The 23,455-nt window shown below is 49.1% G+C and overlaps 1 pseudogene; it reads right to left on the minus strand.

Moving 5' to 3' along the window:
* Positions 1–23,455, minus strand: part of LOC138299182 (E3 ubiquitin-protein ligase TRIM39-like) — a 192,854-nt pseudogene that overhangs the window by 123,959 nt on the left and 45,440 nt on the right.

Consider the following 23,455-nt stretch of genomic DNA (forward strand, 5'->3'; position numbering starts at 1 on the left):
CAGCGGAGGAAGTGATCCTGCAGGATCTGGGGATGAATTTCCCATTCGTGAGATTGCTGGTGATCTAACTGGTTCTGAATCCCTGGTATGTATTGTGCTATCAGGCGAATGTGATTGTGAATTGCCCAATGCCAAATCTTTTGTGCTAAGAGACACAGTTGTGACAAATGTGTCCCCCCTTGTTTGTTGAGAATACATTGCTGTCATTTTGTCAGTTTTGACAAGAATGAGTTTGTGGGCTACCAGTGGTTGAAATGCTTTTAATGCTAGAAACACTGCTAGCAGTTCCAAATGATTTATGTGAAGTTGTTTTTGTTGATTGTCCCATTGACCATGTATGCTGTGCTTGTTGAGGTGTGCGCATTCGTCGAGCCACTGTTTGGGGTTGAGGGTGGCAGTGTTGGGGTCATTGGTTGTGGGTGGTAGGGCATGGGCGAGGTTGGAGATCAGTTGGTCCTTGGAGATCTTGTTCCACTTGCGGTGTGGGATCCGGAGTGGTGTAAGTGAAGGTGATGTGGATGCTGGAGGAGAAGATGACGTTGAGAGTGTGACCGACTGAGTGGGTAGGCGAGGTGACCAGTTGCTTGAGGCCAAGGTTGGCTAGGTTTTCCAGTAAGGCAGAGGAGTTGCTGTCACTAGTGTTCTCCAGGAGGAAATTCAGGTCGCCGAGGAGCATGTAATCCGTGGAGGCGAGGGCGTGGGAGCTGATAGTGTCAGCAGTGGCGCCGCAGAATTGAGGGCGGGGGCCTGGCGGTCTGTAGATGAGGGTTCCTCTCAGGGTGGTGTTGGCGTTGACGTGTATCTGGAAGTGCAGGTGTTCTGCGGTGTCCAGGGCGTTGTGGATGTCGGTTGAGATCCTGAAGGAACTTCTGTGGACTATGGCGAGTCCTCCTCCTGGCTTGTTGGTACGGTCTCTTCGGGTGATCTTGTAGCCCTCAGGAATGGCTATGGCGATGTCTGGTTCCGATGAGGGGTTCATCCAAGTTTCGGTGAGGAAGGCGATGTCAGGGGAGGTTGATATGAGTAGGTCCCAGAGTTCAATGGCGTGCTTGTGGATGGAGTGGGTTTTGAGGAGGATGCATTTTCACTGTGTGGGTGTTGAGGAGGATGCATTTTCACTGTTGAAGGCTCTAACTGTCTGATGAAAAAGTAGAGTACAGATTAAAACATTAATTCTGTATCTCAGATTTTGGACTAGCTAGTAAATTAATTAAACTACTCTTTTCAATATTTATTAAAAGCACAATTCAATTATGAAGTTGGATTTTAAATAAATAGTTAGGAAAAACAACTTTAGAAAGTGATCCTTACCCTGCCTCAAACTGCTGGAGGCTACTTTGGATAAGTTCTTCAGCAGCTGTCAATCAAGAGCTTGATCTTAATAAGGTACTAAAACTGCTCCCAGAGCAGGGGCAATGGATTCTAATTGGGGAGGAGTTTTTATTCTCCTGGCAGGAAGGCCAGTTGGGATGGGCCAAAAACTTGATTAACGTCAAAAAAGTCTGCCCCCTTACAAGCACGTTAGGTAACAGTTGGAAAGACCCAGTCTTTGTCACCATAGTAAGGCTGGTAGAAAAGTTAGCCCAAGGACTCTGCATCCATTGCAGCGACAGTGGGGCCGCTCCTTCTCCTACATTGCAGACAATGCCTGGAACAGCTCCCACCATGGCGGACTTCAGAAGAAGTCTCAAGGCATGGCTTTTCGACAGAGACATGGCACCCTGAGCACCCAGATACGATTAGGGGTCATAGTGCTGCGCTTTAAAAATGCTATGATTGATTGAAATGATCACAGAGGAGACTGTCCTGGCCAAGCCTCTCAGTGATTACAAAGGCTTTTCATAAAGGGAGGGGGCTTTCCAGTCTTGGATTTTGAGAGTAAGGTGCACTATGAGATAGCTTGCAATAGGGCAAAAAAAGAACTACTATAAAAGTGAGTAGGGTTGCCCCTGGGAACTTTTACCCCATTAGTTAGGGAAGAGCCAGGAGTTGCTGCAACCCACTAGCTAGTGTTAGGCATAAATATGGCACCCCAGCCAGGCACAGTCCTCAGAACATGTTCTGAACCTGTGGAAGAACAGATGAAAGACTTCACCTGTTGTTTGGGACCTATGAGGTGACTTTAAAGGCTGGACCCGCTCAGACTGAAACTTAGGAAAAAGAAGAAGATTTCAAGGGCCAGTCGGCTGACCTCCTGTCTGGGTCATAAGCTTTTCCATGAAGTGCCCACTTGACCAGTAGCAACTGGACCTGGACTAGACACTGCTGCTGGCCTCTGCCTGAAACCCACAGAGTCTCCAATTGCCTTTCCCCAAGGCCTTCAGGGCCTTAGAAGTGTACTCTTGTGGTCGTTTGGGCACCAGAAAACAATGTGGATGCTTTTGTGTAGCATTGGAATGAATTACAGGTTTATCCTCCTCGGAGAACCCCAGGCCACCGTAAAAAACTACTAAGTCTCATTCTGCATTCAGCAAGAAATCACCAAAGCTTCAGAGCACCAGCAGGACCAATTTGCTTTACATATCTGGCCTTTGGTTTCAGGCGGAGACATTTTTCTACTCAAACATGACAAGTCTCTTTCTACAGTGGGACTGATAGGAAATTTCAAAGTTTTCTGCCAGAAAGTAACAAAGTCCCTTTATGAAGTGGCACCTAGGGCCTGATTACAACATTGGGGGAGGGCATTACTCCATCATAAACAGGATGGCTATCCCAACCACTGCATTACAAGTTCCATAAGATTTAATAGAACTTGTATTATGGCGGGCAGGAGTAATCCCCTCTCTCATGGTCGAAATCAGGGCCTTTAGAAACTTTTTCGACACTTTCATCAGGACCAGGATCAGTTGGTGTATCCGATCTGCGATCCATCAAAAGTAGCCTGTAGCTTGAAATTGCAACGTGGTCCCTTTCTACCGCAACTATTGACTAATTTTGGGCACTTTACTTTTCTTTGTGCTTCTTCCGCTTTAATCCTTAAAATTTGTGTCTCCACTTACTCTAATACGATTTTTGTATTTTTGATGTCATGTTGCGTATTACATTTTTCTGTAGAACAAAGACTGCATTCTATCTTTTCCATGTAAGGAATTACTTAAAGACCATTACATTGTTGTAATTCTTATTAATATTTTGTTTATTATATCACTTTCATTGCCACCATTTTTTTCATTATCATACCTAAAATAACATACATTATGGGGGTCATTCTGACCTCGGCGGTAAAAGGCGCTTACCGCCGGTCAGAAGACCACCATAACACCGCCGCGGCCGTGGTAAACCGCCACGGTCATTCTGACCCGCAACTGGCAAACCGCCAAAAACCTGACATCCACAAAAGTCCGCCACACCAACGGCCAGTGAAAAACTGGCGATGACCAAACCTCCACCGTCACGCCAACAGAAATACGCCCATGCCATTCCGACCCACGAATCCATGCGGCGGTCTTTCAATCGCGGTATTCCATTGGCGGTACCCACCGCTGCGGTCAACATACACACACCTTTACAAAACCTAACCACATTGGACAATTTAAAATACACACACCTGATACACATACAAACAACACACCCACACACCCAATACAATATAAAACACACACCCACATCACCCACAAACCCCTACTACAAAAAAAAACGACAGAAAGCCAGAGATAGACAGCACTGCTTAGACAACACCATCACACAGAGGCAAACCACACCATCACCCACACAATATCCACGCACAAAACACCACACATCACCACACTCACCACACTCTACAACACATACACCACCCCACACCTCATCCACACCACCCTATGGCACCCCAAAGACACCCCCGGTTCTCAGACGCCGAACTCCGGGTCATGGTGGAGGAAATAGTTCGGGTAGAGCCCCAGCTCTTCGGGACACAGGTGCAGCACACCAGCATTGCCAGGAAGATGGAGCTATGGCAAAGGATAGTCGACAGGGTCAACGCTGTGGGACAGCATCCACGAAATCGGGATGACATCAGGAAGCGGTGGAACGACCTACGGGGGAAGGTGCGTTCCATGGTATCAAGGCACAACATCGCGGTGCAGAAGACTGGCGGCAGAACCCCACCTACTCCCCCAGAATTTACAGCATGGGAAGAGGAAGTCTTGCACATCCTGCATTCTGAAGGCCTCGCAAGAGTAGGCGGAGGAATGGACTCTGGTAAGTCAAATCTTAACTACTTCTTCCCACCCCCACCCCACCTGCATCCCAAATCATACCCCCACCCTCACCCCCACCCCCATCACACCTACTCCCTGCAAATGTCTCACCATCACAACCCACCCATCCCAACACCTAGACCTGCATGCGTCCACAAAGCATGGACACCCATCACCAAAGCATGCTCACTGCACATACAAATCTCCCCCACAAGCCACCCTCACAAAAGCCCACACACAGGAATGCCAGCCCTGGGGTACACGGGCACCCACCCATTGACCGATATAGCACACACTGAAGCAATAACCATACCTCTATACCCCTGCAGGACCCGAACGCCACCACACCGCCCAGGAGGGTCCAGAAATGTCCATCCCACCCCCAGAAGAGGCCACCAGTGATGACAGCAGCTCTGTCTCCCTGGACCCAGATGACCAGCCCAGACCATCGGGGACCTCTGGACAGTCGGTTCCACTCACACAGCCACTGGCCACAGAAGACCCAACCCCCTCTGGGAACACCAGCACAGCTCCCACCCAGCAAGCCCATGCCTCTGTCTCCAGGACACGTCAATCAGCGGTGTGTCCACCACTACAGGGCACCCGGTCCAGGCGACAGAGGCCCAGGGAAACAGGGGAACTGGGAGGGCTGCTGTGCGACAGGGGGGGGGACAGGCCCAGGGAACCCACTCTCCACGAGGCCCTCTCCTCCATCATGGGAGCATACCACCACTCCCAGGAGACGATGGCGACGGTACTGGCCAGGTTCCAGGAGATCCAGGTCATGCAGGAGCAACAGTACATGGGGTTTAGGGAAGAACTTCGGACCATCAGTTCCGCAATGGGCACCATCGTAGGGGCACTCAACCAGATTGTCACCACATTGCGGGACCATGTGGCACCACAAAGGGCCCCTGTCACTAGCATGGACCAAGAACAGGCAACCACCTCCGCCGGCGCTAGTGGACAGGAGGCCCCCACACAACAACAGGCCACCAGAACCCCACCTCCTGCAGAAGAAGAACCACCCCGCAAGCGGGGCCTGAGATCTCGTAAGAAGACAGAGTAGGATGTCAAGACCCCCGTCAGCAAAGGATACCCCCTGATGTTATCCCACTGTCCCACATTGTCACCCTGTCCAACCTTTAACTGCCCCTGCTCCACCTTCCACAGGCATATGGACAATGCACCTGTGAGACTGAAAAGCTGGACTCTGCCATGGACATTCCTCCACCATCACCCATCACCGACTTCCCACCATGTCCCTAAATTCAGCATTTTAATAAAAATACTTATTGCACAAAAACAATCTGGAGTCTACCTGTATTGTGAACAAATGTATTAAACATAATGCTGCCAAAATGTCCAGTTACACAGTGATGAAAACATACCACTGTCACACAGCTGTAGTCCATGGGGAAACAAAGCAGAGGTCACGCAGTGGGGGCCACATCTCTGAAATTTGAAGGGAAAGTCACAACTCAGTTAACATACACTGGGGGAATAGGACAGACAGTAGAGAGGCAGGAGACTGTAAGTAATTGTAAAATGCAGGTGTTGTATTTTACCTGTGTGTTATTGAAAATACTGTTGTATCACTCTGTCCCTGTTGTCTGTGTCGTCCCCGTCGTCTTCCTCCTCTTCACTCTCCACAGGTTCCACCGCTGCCACAACACCACCATCTGGACCATCCTCCTGCAGGAACGGCACCTGGCGTCGCAAAGCCAGGTTGTGAAGCATACAGCAGGCCACGATGATATGACACACCTTCTTTGGTGAGTACATTAGGGATCCACCTGTCATATGCAGGCACCTAAACCTGGCCTTCAAGAGGCCGAAGGTCCGCTCGATCACCCTCCTAGTACGCCCATGGGCCTCATTGTACCGTTCCTCTGCCCTGGTCCTGGGATTCCTCACTGGGGTCAATAGCCATGACAGGTTGGGGTAACCAGAGTCACCTATTAGCCACACACGGTGTCTCTGTAGCTGTTCCATCACATAAGGGATGCTGCTATTTCGCATGATGTACGCGTCATGCACTGACCCAGGGAATTTGGCATTTACATGGGAGATGTACTGGTCTGCCAAACAGACCACCTGGACATTCATCGAATGATAACTTTTTCTGTTCCTGTACACCTGTTCACTTCCTCTGGGGGGAACCAAAGCAACATGGGTCCCATCAATGGCACCAATGATGTTAGGAATATGTCCAAGGCCATAGAAATCACCCTTCACTGTAGCCAAATCCTCCACCTCAGGGAAAACAATGTAGCTCCGCATGTATTTAATCAGAGCAGACAACACTCTGGACAAAACCTTAGAAAACATAGGCTGAGACATCCCAGATGAAATGGCCACTGTTGTTTGGAAAGATCCACTTGCTAAAAAATGGAGTACTGACAGAACCTGCACTAGAGGGGGAATCCCTGTGGGTTGGCAGATGGGTGATATCAGGTCTGGCTCCAGCTGGGCACACAGTTCCTGTATAGTGGCACGGTCAAGTCTGTATGTGAGTATGACATGTCGTTCTTCCATTGTCGACAGGTCCACCAGTGGTCTGTACACGGGAACAGTCCTCCATCTCCTCACAAGTCCCAGCGGACGGTGCCTAGGAAGGACAACATGGAGCACAGAGTCAATCAACCCACAGGTACGTTCACACAGCTTGCATAGTACACAATTCTCAATGCATTGAATGGCTTGTATGAGTGGCAATGCAAGGCCTAGGCCTGTGTGACGCAGTAGAAATTAAGCCATGTGGGCCTTTGAAATGGCGGCTGCCTGACCTGTGAAGTGTGACAATGGGATGTGAGCTCATTGCGATGGCGTGGCACACCGTGGCGGTCGAAGACCGCAGTGCAAAGCCGCATTGGTTAACATTGAACCCGATGGGTTTCAGGAGCCAATGAGGAAGTGCGCCGGCGGTCGCGGTACGCACCGCCGCGGGCGTGACCGCCATTTTCTATCTGCTTAATCACTCGAGACCTGATCATCCACAGGAGAGGACCTATACTGCTAGTGCTGCTGTGACCTCGGTCTGGAAGTGACAATGGCTGCTGCGACTGGGGAAAGGGCCCCTGCCTTCACTTCAGAAGAGTTAGAGACACTTGTGGATGGGGTCCTCCCCCAGTATGCGCTACTCTACGGTCCTCCAGACCAACAGGTAAGTACACTGGGACCATGCTTAGTGGGCAATGCCTGAGTTGAGTGGGGTGAATGAACGATGGTGGTGAGGGGAGCGAATGAGGAATGCATCGCACGACAGATGAGCGCATGTGCCACATGGCAAGGTTGGGGAGGGGGGGCCACTCACATCGTCCATGCAGAAAAGTGATGATATTTCTTTTCCCACCCTGTACATGTCACATAGGTCAGCGCCCATCAGAAGATCGACATTTGGCGTGCCATCGCCAAGGACGTCCGGGCCCTGGGGGTCCACAACAGACGGGGCACCCACTGCCGCAAGAGGTGGGAGGACATCCGCCGCAGGAGCAGAAAGACCACAGAGGCTCTGCTGGGGATGGCCTCCCAACCTAGGAGGGGTGCCACACGGCAATTGACCCCCCTGATGTCCCGGATCCTGGTGGTGGCCTACCCCGATTTGGATGGGCGCGTGAGGACATCACAGCAGACACAAGGGGGTGAGTTTCAGCACATTCTGCTATATTAGCGCACAGTGGAGGTGTCTGGGTGGGGGAGGAGGGCTGTGGCTATCTCTAGGCCAGGGCGGTTTCTGTAGGCTAGGCCCCTCCGTAAGGCATGGCCCTGTGCCCCCGCCCCCCACCTCTGTAGGGTGCTAAGTACAGCTATCCATGGCCCGGTCTCACCTATGTGTGCATTTGTCGTCCATAGACTTGTAGGCCAAGTCACAATAATTGAGTAGTGTACCCCGAGTGCACGGCGTAGTGCAGGGGGCTTCTGTGTCTGTCCTCTCCGCCAACGGTGTCGCCAATGCATGCACTCAACATGTCTTTCTTTCTCCCCCCCCCTTTTTTTTGGTCTTCCTGTTTATGTGTGCATTAGCATCATCAGGCGGAGGAGAAGTGGCATCGGCGCACGAGGGAGCTGCATCTCACATGGCCCCGGAGGGCCATGCAACCGACTCTGAGTTCACCAGTGAGACGGAGGGCGAGGGGAGCTCCACAACGGGGACCCGTGGAGACGTCAGCGACACAGACATGTCCTCGGAAGGGAGCTCCCTTGTGGTGGCGGCAACATCCGTGCCCACCGCAACAACAGGTACAGCCGCCACCCAGCGCACCAGTTCCGCCCTCCCAGCAGCCCCTCAGCGTTCGCCCTGTGCCCGCTCGCCCAGGAAGGCGGGCATCTCCTTCGCCCGAGGCACCTCAGGCCCTGCCCCAGTGACCCCTGCTGCCCTCAGTGTGGAGATCATTGACCTCCTCCAGACGCTCATTGTTGGGCAGTCTACCCTTTTGAATGCCATCCAGGGTGTAGAAAGGGAGGTGCACCGGAGCAATGCATACCTGGAGGGCATTCATTAGGGTCAGGCTGCCCATCAGCGATCGTTCAATGCTCTGGCCTCAGCACTGACGGCAGCCATTGTCCCTGTCTCCAGCCTCCCTCCTCCAACTCCCTCCACCCAGTCCCACTCCCCTGTTCCTCTGCCTATCCCAGCCACACCTACAGACCAGCCTGCACACACCTCAACACCCAAGGGCAGCTCATCCAGACATAAGCACCACAGATCACACAAGCATTCACCCAAGCAACATCCACATGCAGACATGCCAACAGCCACTGCCTCCTCTGTGTCCCCCTCCTCCTCGTCTCCCTCCTCCCTCCCTGTGACGTCTCCACTCACACCTGCATGCACACCACCATCAGCCAGTACGTCCATCACCAGCACACCCACCAGAACACTCCGCACACGTGCAGTCACCACCCCCACTGCCATTTACACGTCCCCTGTGTCCTCTCCCACTGTGTCTGTCACCCCCTCTTCCAAACCACACAAACGCAGGCAGCCACCCACCCAACAGCCATCCACCTCACGACAGCCTCCGTCACAAGCACCTGCACCCAAAGACAGCACACTTGACTCTCCTACAACCACATCCTCTTCCTCCACTCCCATACCCACTGCACCTACCCTTCCCATTGCTCCTAAAAAGTTTTTTCTCTCCAAAATTAACCTCTTTGCATCACCTGACCCACCCCCTCCATCTCGTAAGAGTCCAAACAGCACCTCAGCCACCACAAGCCCTGCACCTACTAGGACCATAGTTCAGGGCTATTGGAGTCCACCAGCTCCTAGGGCAGGAACATCGGCCAGCAGCAAGGGGACAGCCAGCCCACCCCCTGGGAAAAGAACCAAAAAAGGGAAGGGCCGGCGCGACAGGCCTGAGACGGCTGCCCCCAAGGACACTACCCTTGCACCGTCACCTGGCACATCCACAAAGGGAGGCAAGGGCCCCAGAGATTCGGCGAAGGAGGGCAAGGGCAGCAGGGCGGACAAGTCCGGCAGCAGGCGAGCTGCCCAGGAGGGCCCCACCAGCCCCATTTCGGGTGTGACAGAGGACACCCACGGTCCCAGGACTCCATCACAGGAGGGCCCCACCAGCCCCATTTCGGGTGTGACGGAGGACACCCACGGGCCCAGGACTCCAGCACAGGAGGGCCCCGCAAGCGAAAGGTCGGATGGCGACTGATTCCCTAGGAACACAAGACAATCACCGCTGAACAGGGCCCCGCCAAGACAAGCACCGCTGAACAGGCCCCGCCGTGACAAGCACCGCTGAACAGGGCCCCGCCGTGACAAGCACCGCTGAACAGGGCCCTTCAAGACAAGCACCGCTGAACAGGGCCCCGCCGTGACAAGCACCGCTGAACAGGGCCCTTCAAGACAAGCACCGCTGAACAGGCCCTGCCAAGACAAGCACCGCTGAACAGGGCCCCGCCGTGACAAGCATCGCTGAACAGGGCCCTTCAAGACAAGCACCGCTGAACAGGCCCCGCCAAGACAAGCACCGCTGAACAGGGCCCCGCCGTGACAAGCACCGCTGAACAGGGCCCTTCAAGACAAGCACCGCTGAACAGGCCCCGCCAAGACAAGCACAGCTGAACAGAGTCCCGCCAAGACAAGCACCGCTGAACAGGCCCCGCCGTGACAAGCACCGCTGAACAGGGCCCTTCAAGACAAGCACCGCTGAACAGGCCCCGCCAAGACAAGCACAGCTGAACAGGGCCCCGCCAAGACAAGCACCGCTGAACAGGCCCCGCCGTGACAAGCACCGCTGAACAGGGCCCCGCCGTGACAAGCACCGCTGAACAGGGCCCTTCAAGACAAGCACCGCTCCGCTGGGCCCTTCCTGTCAAGCACTGCTCCGCTGGGCCCTTCATCTCAAGCACCGCTCCGCTGGGCCCTTCATCTCAAGCACCGCTCCGCTGGGCCCTTCCTGTCAAGCACCGCTCCGCTGGGCCCTTCATCTCAAGCACCGCTCCGCTGGGCCCTTCATCTCAAGCACCGCTCCGCTGGACACCGCCGTCTCTGAACTGCTCCGCTGGGCCCTTCCTGTCAAGCACCGCTCCGCTGGACACCGCTGTCTCTGAACTGCTCCGCTGGGCCCTTCCTGTCAAGCACCGCTCCGCTGGACACCGCCGTCTCTGAACTTCTCCGCTGGGCCCTTCCTGTCAAGCACCGATCCGCTGGACACCGCCGTCTCTGAACTGCTCCGCTGGGCCCTTCCTGTCACGCACCGCTCCGCTGGGCCCTTCATCTCAAGCACCGCTCTGCTGGGCCCTTCATCTCAAGCACCGCTGGCCCATTGGCAGGGCCGGATCTGTGTCGGGCAGGGCTTCACGAAGCACTCTGGGCACCATGCCTCCTCCATAACCAGTGGAGTCTGTAATCCACATGATGGACTGTGCCTTTGCACTCCCAGGATGTAACAGTGGGCAATCCACCCACTGTAGAGACTTGAGAGACTGTGCCTTTGCACTCCCAGGATGTAACAGTGGGCAATCCACCCACTGTAGAGACTTGAGAGACTGTGGCTTTGCACTCTCCAGGATGCAGCAGTGGGCAATCCACCCACTGGAGAGACTTGAGAGACTGTGGCTTTGCACTCCCCAGGATGCAGCAGTGGGCAATCCACCCACTGTAGAGACTTGAGAGACTGTGGCTTTGCACTCCCCAGGATGCAGCAGTGGGCAATCCACCCACTGTAGAGACTTGAGAGACTGTGGCTTTGCACTCCCCTGGATGGTACAGTGGGCATGGAGGCCCATCATGGATCTGGCGTCGTGGACTCATGTGGCTGAGGTGCCCCCCTTCCCTTCCCCCTGAGGGGCCTGTAGTTTGACTATCTGATGCCCCTGCAGTGTTCTCTCCAATGGAATCGGGTCTCGTGTGTGGGCTTTGCCCATGTGTTTATGCACATTGGCCCACGAACAATGGAAGGTAGCCAATATGTGCCGGACTTTTGAGCTATGTATATATTGTTCATGTTGTAATATATTGCGTCTTCAACCCCATATATTCAAAAGCTGTATTCCAAGTGGGTCGCTTTTTGCCTCTCACATAAGTATCAAGCATCCTTTATTCAGGTGGAGACCAGATCCTAAAGGTTCTGCGACAGGTGCATTTCTACAGGTCTTAAGTTATGATTTACACTTGCTCTCCCTTTATAATGATTGCCAGAGTATTGGCGAAGATTCACTGTCTAGGAGTCTTAGTGATTTCATTTTGGCAATCCCAAAATTGGTTCCCAACTCTATTAGAACAAGAAGTAGATTATGAAGTTCGCTAATTCACTCTTTCTGCAATCTTATACATACTCTTCAGGGGAAGTAGCACAATCTCATTTTGAACAATTCTTAATGCTAACAGCTTAGAAGATTTGGACAGCGTAGTAGTAAACTTTAGTGTATGGTCAATAAAAACCGTAATAACTGGGTGAGAGAAGCAATAAAATATGCAATTAATAAAAATAAAGTTTCTATTGTTCCAGTTTCCTTTCGTGTGAGACAGCGTCAATTTACTAATATATGTCCTTGTGACAAAGTGCGTTTGTGCATTCTTCAAAAAAGCGAAGTTTTGTTTTCAGGAATTCAGGTGCATTTACCTCTGCACGCTCCAGCGAGACTCAATATCAAAAACTTTATTACATTTCATGGAATTGTTAAGAACCAAGCTTAAAATGTTAGAGTAGTAGCCCACACCACAACTGTCCATATTACAACAGTCCAGAACAGATGAAATAGTGCGTTATTCATTTTTGGTCATTATTTAGGCAGGGCTCAGCTATGGTTGGCGAGAAGAGCTGGGACCTAAGTTCATTAACAGCTTTCTTACATCTCTCCAGGAACAACGGTGAAGCTTGCATGAAATAAAGCAATGATGCTTCCTGGCATGTGCGTACGCCTTGTGCAAGAAAAATTGGCTTTAGCAGTGATCTTCAATAAGTGTCTTGTTTGGGACAGCAACGCAGCAGGTGCAGCTCCGATTCGTGTCTGTAACCTACACTCCCCCGTTCCACCTTGGCCAGCCCAAGCTGGGTTAAAGTCTCTCACTGGTAGCGCAAAAAACGTTGCATGGACAGGATCTTCCCACGTGTCTGCGTATTTTTACCAAAGCAAGCTCCCAGATAGTTATATTCCATGGCTGTGTGAGTGGTCGTGCTACCCAGGTGGCAGATTAGGTGTTTTTTATTCTGGTGTCCTCCCAAGATGAGAACATTTGTCTTCTCTTGGTGTACCAGAAGATACTTATCTGCATTATAGGTGTTTACAGCCTGTTGGATACCTGCTTTGGTGTGATTCAATAGCACAATGTCATCCACATCTTGCATATGCATATATTATGTAGTTTGGTAGCCCTAGCTTGCGGGGGTACTAGGCAGTCGGCCTCCATGAACTTCCCCAGATCAGAGGTGTATAAATTAAAAGAAAGAGAGCCAGAACACAAACCTGCTTTAGACCACGGTTGATGTAAATTTTGGGTGTGACAGTAATGACTCCAATTTTCACATGGACCCATGTTCCTGTATATAGGGAGGTCATTGTTCTTAGCAGTTTTGGGATAACGCCTCAAGTTTCAAGTTCCCACCAATTGGGTTGCACGGTCATCCCTCTCCAATGCAGTGCTATAGTCTAGGAAACAGTAGAACAGCAGCAGCTGATTTCTTTGTGTGGCTTGGTGTCTCAAGAAGGATTGTGATATGATGTTATCCACTGTGGATGCCGCAGCCTGATTGAAAGAATAGCAACCATTCATGATCTAGCACCCAGCCCTACAGTTGTTCCAGGAGAACACAAGAGTATGCTTTGCTTTCATCTACAAGTCCAATAGCGCTATTAGACGGTAGTTTGAGGCTTTGGTCTGGTCCCCCTTACATATAGGGCACAGAATAGATCCCCTCCATGCTTCTGGGACTGTTGCTGTTAAAAAGACAGAATTGAAGAGCAGTGTCCCTGCCCAACGTTTCCAGAGAGAATTTAAATATACTGGCTGAGAGACCATTTGGACCAGGTGCCCGTCATATTTCATGTGCCTGATCGTGATTGTGTAAACATTTGTTAATCTCAGAGTAGGACCTTGATTGGGGCTTGCTGCTGCAGGTGGTACAGTTAAATTGGGAGGTGGGGGGCTAAGGTGGTAGAGAATCGGTCTGAGTATGGATCTGTCACATGCCTTACAAATCCCACCTCCGGCACTCCATTTTCCCTTGTTGCTTTGCTGTTTTTTAGTTTGTTGAGGTGATTCCAGAACCATACCAGGTTTTGTTCTTTAAGTATCTGGAAGATGATCATCCATTTGTTTTGGTTAATTTTATTCTTTTGCTCCTGTACTTTGGTTTTTTGTACTGCATTCCCATGTGTTTTACTGCTGCAGCTGACCTTACACAGGCTTTTGTTTGTGTGCTCGCTGGGCTTTGTGTAAAGCTCTTCTAGAGACAATAGCTTTATTATAGTGGATTAGAGGCTACCACTGCCTGCCATTACTTGGGCAAATCAACTTGCTCTTCTGGCCTGCCAGATGAGCTCTAAGGTCTTCTAGAAGGTTGTCCCTTCTCCTGATGCATGAGTTCTGTGCATTTTGTGATTAACTTGGCATCCTGCACGCCTAGCCAGGCAGTGACCTCTGGAGTGCATTCCGGTCTCCACTTTATTCCCCTCATTAGGTTTGCAAGTTCCTCCCCAGTTGAGGAACCCACATGATTGCTTCTGTCCTTCATGTGAGATGTTAAGTCTAATGTGATCCTTAGTGGTTTGTGGTCGCTTTCTGTTCTGTTATTTATCTCAAAGTTTGTGAGCTGGCCTGCTAAATGCTTTGATAACAAGACATAATTGTCGAGACTCCTTTGCAAGTTGGGGAAAATGGCAGCTGAATTCCTTATGCCTCTATCTGCTAATGAGCAGAAGGCAGTTTGTACGTTGCCAAGACGTCTTGCATAGTAATCCCCTCTGTAGACTGAGAGATGTTTTCAGTTTTATTCCTCAGACCATGCATATTAAAGTCTCCTACAAGCTTGATTTTGTGCTGTGGGTAGTCTGAGAAGAGAGCCTCCAGGCTCTCACTCAAGTCTTCTACCATAGTCTCATTGGCTTTTTCGGGAGAGATGAGGTAGCATTTGATGCGTTTCAAGGTAACTGGTTGTTGGTAAAATAAATTCATGTCTGTGATGGAGACTGGCTGCACCGCTGAGGGAGACTGAATTGATGGAATTAGCCTCCACCTTACTTGTGTGTTATGATAAAGTAAGATAGACCTCCTCAAAGATGCCCGAAGAGATTGAGTTGAAGCGCTGGCTTAAAGATCTGATAGAAACTGCATGATCAATGGGGCGAGGACCCAGGTCTCTTGAAGCAACACGTTCTCATTCTTCTCCGGATAGGTTTTTGCTTGCTCTGATGCTTTTGAGGCTGACCATATTCCATGATGTCACTGTTATGCTAGATGTGATGTTTGTTCTCAGGGGTTAGTGTCAATGGTCTGTCTCTGGGCAAGGGAAGATACTCCGTTCTCGCGTTTGCGGGTTTCTCTTGCCACCCCCACTCAGTGTACACTGGTTGTTTTGTCGCAGTGCACCTCCCTCTGGTAGTATGAATGTTAATATTGTAAGGGAGGATGCTTCATTGTTGTTGGAAATGGCCCTTTCTACAGGGTTATCCCTAAACGTTTTGCCTTCTTCCCCCTATTGTTTCTGATCTGTTTTTGCTGGTTTTAGGTCTCGGGCACTTTACCACTGCTAACCAGTACTAAAGTGCATATGCTCTCTGTCTAAATTGTATTGGTGACTGGTTTATCCATATTTGGCATATTTGATTTACTAGTAAGTCCCTTGTAAAGTGCACTTGAGTGCCAAAGGCCTGTAAATCAAATGCTACCAGAGGGCCTGCAGCACTGATTGTTCCACGTGAATGGGTACCCGTGGAAACATGTCTCAGGCCTGCCATTGCAGTGTCTGTGTTTGCAGTTTTGTACTGCCAATTCATTCCCATGGGCAGGGTGCAGTGTATTTTAAAGGTAGGACATGTACTGGCGTGTTTTACATGTGTTAATGCTGAAATACTGCTAAATTCGTTTTTCACTATTGCAAGGCTTATCTCTCCCATAGGATAACATGGGGACTGCCTTGAGATGTCTTAAGTGCCGTTTCCTATTGGGAGAAGATGGGGATGTGGAGTTTGGGGTCTCTGAACTCAAAATTTAAAAATCAATATTTTGGTGAAGTTGGTTTTCAACTTGTAAGTTTGAAAATGCCATTTTTAGAAAGTGGGCATTTTCTTGCTTAACCATTCTATGCCTCTTCTTGACTGCTGAATCCACGTCTGGGTCAGACTAACAGTTAGGCTGTTTGTGCATTCACTCTAGACAATAATACAAAGGGGGCATAGGTGTGTACTGCATATCCTGATTGATCTTCCTGGGCTAGAATGGGAAGGAGTAGCTGACACCTGCATTTGAAAGGGCTGTGCCTGACCACTCACAATACAGTCTCCAACCCCCTAGAGTGTTGCTGGGGCAGGGCAAGGATGAGGCATGGTCTTGTGCACTACAAAGACTTTCCTTTGAAGTTTGCCTACTTCAAAGGCAGAAATGATTATAAGTATTGGACTGCTGACCCCATAATTTTAGAACGCTTCTGGATCAAGAGGAACTTCTGCCAAGGAGAAGAGCTGAAGAGCTGTGAGGAGGAGGTCTGTCCCTTTGCTGTGTGTGCTTTGCTCGATTGGCCTGCAGTTGCTGCTTCTGTCTTAGAGAGGACAAAGACTGGACTTTGCTGTGTATCCTGCTTGTGAAGTTTCTCCAAGGGCTTTGACTGAGCTTGCCTCCTGTTAACAAGTCTCAGGGACATCAAAGACTTCATCTGATAGAACTTGGGCTCTCTTGCTGAGACCTCCTGATTTGCCAAGTAGTGCCACATCCAGTCCCTGGGCCCCTGAAGGAGAAGCTGGCAGAACCTGAGTGAAGATCCCCACACCGGAGCCGAGCATCATAAAAATTGATGCAGCACCTGCACCGCCGGTAAAATCTACGCATCACCAGCTCAGCACAGATTCATCACTGCCATGCATCCAGATTTTGCATGCACCAGCCCTTGGTGCCAAATCTGCAACATCGCAGCAAGGACCGTAGGTCAAAGACCTGAGGCTGCATGTCTGGAAATCGACGCATTGTTCTCCTGCGGGAGAAAGAATCAACGCATGGCCTCACTTGTGAGCAATGAATGGACACATTGCTTGCTTTTCTAATACATTGCCTCTCCTGCTGCTTTATTTTTGATGCATACTAGGCACTTTGTGCTAAAACACTGCATCCTTTGATTCCTATGGATTAAAACTCTTTTAAGCTTAAAAAAATGATATCTTTTCTTGTGTAGGTTGGATTTTTGTTGTTTTCATCTTGTTTGATTTAGATAGATATTGGCTATTTTTATAAACTGGTGTGGAGTCCTTGTGTGGTGTTTTCACTGCGTTACTATGTGTGTTGGTACAAATGCTTAATACATTGCCTCTGAGATAAGCCTGACTGCTTGTGCCAAGGGGGTGATCAAGGGTTATCTGAGCTGTGTATCTCCCTTACCCTGACTAGAGTAAGGACCCCTACTTCGACAGGGTGTAAACTGACTGCCAACTAGAGATCCCATTTCTAACACTTGTCTACTGAAGTACATATACCCCATATTCTCCCTGTCATTGCTCCTCAGTACGCTCGTAGTGGTTTGTCTTTGTGGCTGCAGTAGTTGAACGTATGGGTATTTCAATGGCAGAGGCTTTTGAAGTTGAATCCCCCCTGAGCAAATGTTTTTTTCTACCAAAATGGCATCTATGTGGCCCTCCTTCTCCCAAACTGTATTGGTGAATTCTCTGTTTGAGCCTGAGGTTGGGGGAATCACCTCATCTGTGCCAGGTCTTCAGAGTTGAGATACTTCAGTGAGGAAATGTGTCCAAAACACTGCAGAAGATTTCCTGTATTGGGAATATCATGTGGGCCTTTAGGGCAGTAGTGGGGTGTAAAGATCAACTCAGAGCTATCACAACATTCTACCTTAATTGTTCTGCCTGATGGAGTCAGTGTTGACTCTCACTCTGGTCAGTTAGAAGGCACTGGGTGTCCAAAATCTGCTAGTGCTTGCCCTCTGCCATTAGATGGAGAAGCAAGAGTGTTTGGGTTCGGTGTTGAAACCTGGATGTTACGTCTATACAGTAGCTGTCCAACTAAGTGCCTGTGTCAATCACATGTCTCCCAGCACCTTGAGGTGGTGTTAGGCTGGCCACCACACTCCTGCTTCTTTGTTGGTCCTTAGGTGATGGGGATGGGATTAATGTCCTTAACACATCCAACTGTGGGCCCTCTATGGTGGAACGCTTCTTTGTGGGCCCATTATGTTGGTTTGGGCGATCCTTCATTTATTTTTGGGCTGGTCCTGCTAGAGGCAAATTGATTATCTTTGGTAGCTGTGCAAATATGGGGAAAAGTTTGTTGGGTTGAGTCCCACCTGTGTGTTGGTTGTGTTGGGTTTCAAGGCATCAACGTTTTCTGTTTTGATAAGTGTTGTTTCTTTGTCTACTTATTCAGTGTTTTTTTTGCTCTCTTTGATGGTTTAGTGACTGTCAGGGAGAAGGGTGCGACCATGTATACTGAAGCCTCATGCTGTTCTACGTTTCCCAACAATGCTGAAGTGACCAGGCTTCGTGTAGACTCTTTCACTGCAGAGTGGTCAGTAGATGATGTTGCCTCAAAGGGGCCAGGTGTAGTATTAAATGGGATAGGTGACTCGAGCGTATTAAAGATTTGTTGGTATAACCCTTGGTACATTGATGTCTGCAGTGTCCACTAAGGTGCCTAGTGTCTCTGGTAAAATACTTAAGTTGTGGGGGAGAATAAGCAATGTTTCTTCTTTCCCATTGCCCTCATTTGGCCCTCCAAGTTTCATAGTGTGGTCCCTAGATCAGCCAAGGGAGTTGCCAGTGATTAAATCCAGTCAATCTGAAGCCCCATCTTGTTCGATTGCCAGAGTAGTGCCAGGCTTTAGTGTACTGTGAGGTGCTTATGGAGGCTAGCGGTGGCTGGAGGCCATGAGCCCTGAACTGGGTCGTTGACCCTGTCTGCAGGGCCCCTTGCCAGTATTGGAGTTTGTCTAAGTGTCTCATCTATTTGGGCCTCTATTGTGGAAAGGAAATAATCCAAAAGGTTGGCCAATTCTTCGTCAGTTATACTTCCTCTCTTAGCAGTCATTGGTATTTTAATTGCAGAAGAGGGTGTTTCTCCACACTTCTGTGTCATTGCCAACAGCCACCTTGGACTCGGATGAACTTGGGCTGCTACTGTCACTATTTAGCTTTACTGTGGCAACTGCCCGGGTCCCACTAGGGGTCGGGGTAATTTGTGGAGAGGAACTGGCTCGCGATTGCTTATCCAATTCGCTTTCACTCTTTTGCATTTGCATCTGCTGTTGGTGAAGTGTATGGTTGACAGTAGCTCGATTATCGCCTGCTCTAAGCCGACCTTTGGACATGATTGTGACCTGCGGAATTTTAGGCCAATTGTTAGAGTAGCTTTGCATTTATTAGTAAATGGACTAGTGTGAGGGCTAAAGTGCGGACTGGTGGGAGTCACTGAGGTCACTGATGTATTGGTAGCTGTGCTCAATGGAGCAATTGTTAAAAACTCCCTTATTATGCCGTTTAAAGATACTGTTTTCATCGCCATGGAGTTACTTAATCCCCACCTTTTCCCCGCCAGTTTGTTATATTCAAAAGTAGAGGATGGGGTTGTGAAAGGCAAAGGCAGGACAGACAATTCCTCCACCAATTCCCTTTTACGGGCTACCTGTTTCCTCCTCAGCACTTTCGCCATTGACTTGTCTGGTCTTGTGTGTTTCTTCTATCTCGCAGCTAGGAAATGGGAGCCTAGTCAAACCTGAGCCACCCTGCACCTTGGTTTTCAGCGCTGGCATGGCTGTATTCCCTGGATGGTGCAGGTCCAGGATAGGAGCAACCAGGAGATTGATAAACAGAAAATAACAAGAATATCCTATTAGACAAAGGACTTTCTTTAAGCGCTGCCTCACCTTCCCTGGTCCTTGTTGCACTCCGGAGCTGTCAAGGAAGGAGCATGAGCACGTTGAGAGCCCCCGCAGGGGCAGTGCCGGATTAAACCCTGTGGAGGTCCCTCGGTTGCTGAAATTTCCGGGCCCCTCATGCAAATTACCTCCTAATACGTTTTTAATTTTACCAACCAACAATTTTAATAAACCAATTTTATTACACAAAACTAAACATTACATGTACATAGTTTGCACCAAATGTTTTTAGAAACTGCCAGCTGACAGAAGATGAGCTTGTGAGAGGCAAACGTATGTGAATCTGATGCCTAGGTTTATGTACTTTAAGTTGTTAATGGGTATATTGCATTAATACTGTATTTTCTTTATAGAGCCTTTAATGTAAAGTTTTTGTTTCTTTGAGTTGATTAATTTTTTTCTTTCTTTAAGAAAGCTTAATTGTAATTTTCTTTTAAGATCAAATCAATATTATTTTGATTCTGCTTTTGCGGGGCTCCTAAAAGAAGTGGGGCCCATAGGCTGGTGCCTACTTTTAATATTTGGTAATCCGGCACTTCATGGTGGTCCGGGCCGCCAGGGAAGGTGCACAAGCACACTGAGAGCCCCTGGAAGTGGGGGCGGGGAGGAGGGGGCGAGGGGCTAGGGGGCATTTAACAACAATTGCAGCTGACCACACATGATTAAACAGAAAACCTCTAGGAGAACATCCACATCTTCAAATAGAATATAATTTTGTAACCCACCTGTTCCAAGTACAGTTATTTGTGCTGTGATAAAGCAGTCTTTAATTTATTTCTTCATCTCCTATTTCTCTTGCCATTGAAAATGACATTTGCAAAATTAACTATGTTACTCTGTTTAGTCTCAACTGCCTCTCAGATGTTAAAACATTGTGTATTTCTACCAGATAGTATTTTTGAACAGATGTTTGTTTTAATGTCAGTGGAAAAACTAAAACATATTTAGTTAGTGTTTTTCCTTCTCAAGCTAATAAAGTCCTGTTAGAAATGGGGTCTTTGGTTGACAGTCAGGTTACCCCCTGTTCAAGCAAGGACCCTCACTCTAGTCAGGGTAAAAGAGAATCACCCTCAGCTAACCCCTGCTTACCCCCTTGGTAGCTTGGCAGAGCAGTAGGCTTAACTTCAGAGCGCTAGGTGTAAAGTATTTGTACCAACACACACAGTAACTCAATCAAAACACTACAAAATGACACAACACCGGTTTAGAAAAATAGGGAATATTTATCTAAACAAAACAAGACCAAAACAACAAAAATCCAACATACACAAGTCAAGTTATGAATTTTCAAAGATTAAACTCAAAAATAGCGCTTAGAAACAAAAATGCTTCGATGAGATGTTAGCACCGCGTCGTGACGGAGTCGTTCCCAACAAGCCGACACCAGCGGCACCGGATACGGAGTCGTGTAGACCCCCAAGTACAGTACCTTTGGTGAAGAGTGAAAACAAGCCGATGCGCGAAGTTGGGAATCGCGGCGTCTGTGCGAAACGTTGAATCCGTGCACTTCGAGCGGGGTCGGTCATGACGTGGTGCAGTGACTTCCCCGGAGTCGCGGACTTCAGCGGGGCTGCTGCGGCGTCGGGCCTGCGAAGAGCGTCGCGTTCCAGCGAAGGTCACGGCGTCGGGTGCAGGCGGCGTTACCGGATTCAGCAGCGGCGTTGGTCCGAAGTCGTCCGAAGTCGATGTCCTTGGATTTCCACCAGCTTTTCTTTCAAGGGCACAGGGACTAGATAGGGCACCCCTTGTCAGAGCAGGAGTCTCTCCAGAGACTCCAGGTGCTGGCAGAGAGAAATCTTTGCTGTCCCTGAGACTTCAAACAACAGGAGGCAAGCTCTAACTCAAGCCCTTGGAGATTTCTTCATAAGATGGAAGGCACACAAAGTCCAGTCTTTGCCCTCATACTCTGGCAGAAGCTGCACTGCAGGAAAGCTCCACAAAGCACAGTCACAGGCAGGGCAGCACTTCTTCCTCAGCTATCAGCTCTTCTCCAGGCAGAGGTTCCTCTTGGTTCCAGAAGTGTTTCTCAAGTCTGTAGATTTGGGTGCCCTTCTTATACCCATTTTAGTCTTTGAAGTCACCTTTCTTCAAAGGGGACTCACACCTACTTGTGAAATCCTGCCTTGCCCAGGCAAGGCCTCAGACACACAGCAGGGGTTTGGAGCCGGCATTGTCAGAGGCAGGCACAGTCCTTTCAGATGAGAGCGACCATGCCACCCCTTCCTCCTAACAGAGATGGCTAATCAGGAAATGCTGCCCCCAGCCCCCTTTGTGTCACTGTCTAGTGCGAGGTGAAAAACAACCCAACTGTCAAACTGACCCAGACAGGGAATCCACAAACAAGTCAGAGTCACAGAATGGTTTAAGCAAGAAAATGCTCACTTTCTAAAAGTGGCATTTTCAAACGCACAATCTTAAAATCAACTTTACTAAAAGATGTATTTTTTAATTGTGAGTTCAGGGACCCCAAACTCCACATGTCCATCTACTCTCTAGGGGAATCTACACTTTAATCATATTTAAAGGTAGCCCCCATATTATCCTATGAGAGAGCGAGGCCTTGCAACAGTGAAAAACAAAATTGGCAGTATTTCACTGTCAGGACATATAAACCACATTACTATATGTCCTCGCTTTTCCATACACTGCACCCTGCCCTTGGGGCTACCTAGGGCCTACCTTAGGGGTGCCTTACATGTAAGAAAAGGGAAAGTTTAGGCCTGGCAAGTGGGTACACTTGCCAAGTTGAATTTACAGTGTAAAAATACACACACAGACACTGCAGTGGCAGGTCCGAGACGTGATTACATAGCTACTTATGTGGGTGGCACAACCACCAGTGCTGCAGGCCCACTAGTAGCATTTGATTTACAGGCCCTGGCACCTCTAGTGCACCTTACTAGGGACTTACTAGTAAATCAAATAGGCCAATCATGGATAAACCAATTACATACAATTTACACGGAGAGCATATGCACTTTAGCAATGGTTAGCAGTGATAAAGTGCTCAGAGTTGAAAAGCCAACAGCAACAGGTCAGAAAAAAATAGGAGGCAGGAGGCAAAAAGACTGGGGATGACCCTGCATAAGCAAAAGTCCAACAGGTCCTCAAGTATATTAAAAAAAGAAAAAATATATATATCAAGCGTCATCTTCAACCTGAATATTAATTTAAGAAAAATGTACAAGATAATTTCTTCACCCACTTTGGCCTGCCGGGTTACGTCCTTGCTGGTATTGACACCTAGGGCTTGGGGGATCATTCCACCAGAGGTGTGCTGGTTGCTATTTACATTAGAAGTAAACACAGCACACGCGTCCATGTCTTTAAAATCTGGGCTATGCTCCCAAAACTCAACTCTGACCATCTGAGAAACTCTGGAGGAAAGTCAACCAGAGATCAAAGGCAAGATTGGTTCTTTTGGATAATAATCAAAGGACCAATATATAAACCAATTATAATGGTACACTGGTTAAACTTAGGATGGGGGAATGTGGCTTGTTACAAAAGGAAAAAGCAGATCACAGGGGACTAGAAACAACAGCATCTTCCACTGTAAACTGAGAAAAGTAAGCACAGATCCACTGAATCAGAAAGAGTCCACGTCACAAATTCATTTGAATACGTGAAATAGTACTCAAGAAGAACTCTTTACGTGCTTTCACACACAATCTAACATGTGACTGAATGTGAATATGCTTATAAGGTTAGCACAGATAGAAA

Source organism: Pleurodeles waltl, chromosome 6, assembly GCF_031143425.1.
Source record: "Pleurodeles waltl isolate 20211129_DDA chromosome 6, aPleWal1.hap1.20221129, whole genome shotgun sequence".
Lineage (NCBI taxonomy): Eukaryota > Metazoa > Chordata > Amphibia > Caudata > Salamandridae > Pleurodeles > Pleurodeles waltl.